Raw genomic sequence first — 5,087 nt, 5'->3', positions numbered from 1 at the left:
TTCTGTGGAGTCCGTGCCCACTGTTACAATACACCTGTCATCGCACTCCTCCACGTCAGCTGCCAAACAGCCCTCTGGCTGATGTGCTTCCTGGAAGCTCTACAAGCTGGATATAGACTCACAGACACACACAGACCAATAACTGCTGACAGACACTTTTCTCGGGGTATATTGGCATGAGCACACCAAACATCTCTCCAGCTATGCGACATGGTTCCTCTCATTTGTAGTGTTATCAGTGGCCAAGTGCATTATCATCCCATTTCTACTGACAAAAGTGCTGACATTGCATTCATGCTTCAGGTAAAAGTCATTGTACAGGCTGAGCTTGTAAAAGCACCCCTATCTTTACTGGATTCCTAAAAACTGCTGTTTATTTGATTATTACATTTCCACTACCACAGTAAACCAGCTCTCTCACACTTTAGCTCAAATTACCTCTGACCAGAGGGGCCCCTCTCAGTAACATGTCCTCTTCTTCTCTTACTGGTCTCCATCTATAGGGTCACATTAGCTCAGAGGCCAGGACTGGACATGGACTTTTTCCACTTGCACTCCTAATTAGTTTGATTGCTGCTGTTGCTTTTTGTATTTATATATTTTTTGTAAAATATATATATAAAGAATGGTTGAGCTGCAGCAATCATTTTAGACTAATTTCCTTCAGTAATGCATTTCTAGTTAGTCACTGTACTCTGACCTATGACATTCTCTTGAATTAAGCATGCATTTATTATTATTTCACTGACTTCCTTTTAAACTGAAAACACTTTGCAGCGTCACCGTGTCTCTTCCTGTAAACAAAGGTCCCTCCCTGCGTGTTTCCCAAGGAATTGGGAAGTCTCAGTGAGCCCCACACCCTGATCTCAGCATGAGTTGAGAAACAGCACTGACATTCTCAGATATCTGCACCTGTCCAGCTGAGGGAGGCCCCCGTCTGGAAGTTACAGTGTATAAAGAGAAGAGTTCACAAAGAGTTTGGGGAGATAAACAGAGGGCGGACAGAGTGCAAGGAAAGAAAGAGGTCAGACAGAGTCAGGCTCAATTTCCTGGAACATTATGCCACTAAAGTAATAACTCAGATTGCACAGATAGCTTCTTCTTTAAAGCCGTCTCACTGTGGTGCGCAGCAGCCATGGTGGTTTAAAACCACAGTAAAGTAAACAAGATATTTTACAACAGGAAAACACACATACTGTAAACTGAGCCCTGAATAAACTGACCCAGTGTTTAAGAAAGTTCAATACTCACGCAGAAATTTCAGAAGTTATGTCCGTATTTGTTTGCTCCCCTTCTTTGTTTCAGGTTACCCAATCAACAGGGACCTCCTCCTAATCAGCTGCACCTAATCATCTGATGAGGTCATTAGAACGCCATTCCTCCAGGCTTTGCAGTAGTAGAGCCACCTCACACGACATTATTTAATGTTCTTCGTGTGTTGTTAAATAATTAAATATATAATAATACCAATTTATTGTCAATTTTGTGTCTTTGTTTGTGTTTGTGGTGTCTTTCTTATTCAGCTTTTGTCACCTGTTTCCTGTTTCATCCTTTGATTCTCACCTCTCCTCCTGTTTCCTGCCTTCCTCCACTCTCCTGTGTTCCTTCACCTGCTGCTGATTACCTGGCCCACCCTAGCGTGTTGCACTTACGTGTCATTGCCTCCCTTTGTATTTAGGCTGCTTATACCCTCCTTGTGTGCCAGGTTGTCTTAGCCATTGTGGAAAGCATTTCAGCACTTGGTTAGGTTTAGAAACAGACCTTTTTATAACATTAAACACATTTTACAGGACAGAATTTTCCCATCTATCTTTATAATTTTCTGTTACCATGGTAACCAGCTCTGGCTTGACAGAGGTTGCATGCTATACACTGGCTGGTTGGACCAGCACCCTGATGAATCTATTGTGATGACAGGCGGAAGCAATTGAGCTAATCAAAACTAGTGATAGATGGTTTGACGTACATTATCAGGAATGTAACCAAGCTAACAATAGCATGTTGGCCCATTAATATAATGTTTTATTCACATGACCAAAGCACAGCTGAGCCTTTAATTGCCTCAAGCTGACAAACACTGATGCAGAATAAGAGGTACACTGAAACGTAGAGCAACAGATGTTAGAATAGGCTACTGTCTGCAAGATAATGCCAATATAGCAGGGACCTTATTTTCAAGAATTTATAGCATCAGTTTTAATAACTCCCTCTGGTGAATGTCAGATGGGGTTAAGGGAGAATTTGTTGCTCCTATGACCCAGACCAGGAAAAAAAGTGAATTAAACTGTGGGTGAATTGGTGGATAGATAATCCTAAAAAAGGAGCAGCAGATGGATGTAATGGCCAGAAGGGAGAAGCTGGGAGGATTTTTCTGCAGTATCATAGAGTGCATCATGAGAGTCCATGACTCATAATGTTTGTCTAAACAAATATTCCTTAAAATGTGTTGTTTTATTGACGCAGATACTAAATGTCAATTCTTGGTTCCCGGACACAGATTCCACCTTCAGGACCCTACTTTATGTTACTGGTAAGCTGTTATTTCTGAGATTCCCGAAAGGTAAACAAACCAGTGGAGTGGGTTGTTCTCCTGCATATATACAAAGGACAGCTGTCAGTACAAGTCAGGGTAAATGTTTTCATCAAGACAAAGACCTCCCTGTGTCCCTATTTCCTCTGCTGTCATGGAGGGGTGCAGGCCAGGGCAGATTAGATAGCGGAGAGCGCACACATTGGCGCCTTGTTATCTTGTGCAGCTTTATGGTGCAGTGAGAGGTTGAGGCTACATTGTTGTGAATCAAAACTGCCTTACTGCAGCAATGCTGAAAAAAGTTTTTTTTTTTTTTTTTTTTACAGTAATAGGACTCTCACAGTGTAACCACTCCTACTGTGTGAGGAATGCAACATCTCTTGTAGCTGCACTCTGGTCTAATGAGGAAATGGTTGTGTCCCTTGTCCGGAAGTTTTCTTAACCTATTTGATGACTTTACTTTAAACCAATCAGCATCCACATCCAGTTACATTAGAGCTGTTACATTAGTTCATATTTCAGTGCCCTGTCCAAACTAAAACTGTTTAATAGTCATAATAACCACATCTTTAGAAAAAGACTGACTGATGTATACTGGACAGTTGCAGAAATGTGTATATAAAACATTGTTAAGGAAAGGCTAATTCTTTCAAGCTTCTATAGTGTGTTGCATTATTTGCATTAGCACATGTTGAAATCATTGGTGTAAATACTTTGGATTTGGGCCAACGTTTGAATGGTAAAAAAATGTAACAGCTCCTATGTTGCACTTTGTGGAGCTTACAACTGTATCAGTGCTTTTGAGGCTAAACGCAGGTGACAGCACCCTAAAGCTTCCTCTCTATTCACCAGCCAGCGCTGTGCAGCCTTTACTTATTCAGGTCACGAAAAAAAAAAAAGGGAGACAAGCCACCAGCAGCAGAGGAAAAAAGACATGAAATATCTGTTGACGTAGAACTACAGGGAGAGTGTGCCTTAAGTATCTTCATCACTGAGGGAGAAATTACATTTTTAAAACTTTGGCTAAAGTGACATGTTGTGACTTTGAGCTAAAGCTCTGCTGCTGCATGCTGAAAAGCTGAATAAGGGTCATAAGAAATTCCATGTGTCAGCTCGGGCAGTGGAGCAGAAATAAATGAGTGGTGTAGGGAGGTATAATTGGACAAAGTGGGATACAGAGGAGGCTGGTGCTGTAATGTCTTTAGCTTCGTGCTGCTCTGCGGTTAGACGGTTGTAAATGAACTTTCGAACTCCTCTGCGCTCTTCATCCAAGCTCTGCTGTCTTTGTACTGGAGGGGTGTGTTTTACTTACACGACAAAACATTAGAGTGTAGTGTGATGCACACAATCAGCTGATCACAAATAACGACACACAATATTAACCACTAAACCTTTTTGTATCTGTAGCTGTGGTTCTGAACACCTCTCTGTCACCTACTGGTGTAAGTCCTGTTGCTCACTTTTTTGTATTAATGTGGTGTCAGTGGTAATGCCCCATTGTCACATATGCCGTAATAGACTTTTCTCTACCTACTCACAACAAAAGAGCTCTGGGAACTGAATAACGCAACATGAAATCATGTTTGTTTCATTAGACGGTTACTGTGGGGACTCTTTGCCAACATGGCAGATGTTTCTCATTACAGCGGCCCTCTGCAGAGCCACAGAGGTGTCGTATCAGCTGCACAATTCAGTTACACTCTGTTCCTTTGGCAGGCCCGACTTCAAAATTAAGCTGTAGTGTAATGACTCATAAAATATTACAACAGTGTTTAGTTACAGTTATAATTTAAATAGGTGTAAAGTTTCATTTTTTAATAAACTATGCATATCATTCATTTCTTTAAGTCACTTTGAAATATAATTGTTGTATCTTACTAAGCAGCGCCAGTAAAAAATGATAACTTCATAAATCACTTTCATATTGTGTAGACTAAATTTAGTGTCATTGTATATTTTTCATTCGTTTTTGCTGCTATTATAATTTAATGAATATCATTCATTTCACATACTGTAAATACAGACGCTGATATCCTCCATATATTTCTAAAGAGTCTAACTATTAGTTTACCAACATAGGCTATGTGTAGTAAAGGAATAGTAGTCAGAGCACAATCTCACTCTTTATGCTGAGTCAGGTTAAGAACCTGGCTTAGAGGGTTGCACATAAAAAAAGTAACATAACCAAATAAACCATGTCACGATAATAAAATCATTAAAAAGAATTGGTATATAGTGTGTAGAGCTTTAGAATGTGGCAGAGAGAGGCAGAGAGGTAAATTATATATTTAAAAGTAACCTACTGATCGGATTAACTTGTATATGAGGGAAGAGATGAGAACAGAGGCTGCTTTGCACTGGTGACTTTTTGACTAAATAAAGCATTTGTGTTGACTGTGCGTCACTAATGTTGTAATCATTGCTGAAAATAGGGTTCAAATGTGAAGTACTTTAAAACGTTTGACTGCACCAACATCATAAAATGCAAAGGAAAACAAACAAAAGAACTGGGTGCTAGTGCTGTGCTATACTGTATTAGTACGCAGATACACACAAA

Source organism: Parambassis ranga, chromosome 21, assembly GCF_900634625.1.
Source record: "Parambassis ranga chromosome 21, fParRan2.1, whole genome shotgun sequence".
In the NCBI taxonomy this organism is placed as follows: Eukaryota; Metazoa; Chordata; class Actinopteri; family Ambassidae; genus Parambassis; species Parambassis ranga.
Note: the sequence above shows the minus strand (reverse complement) of the source record.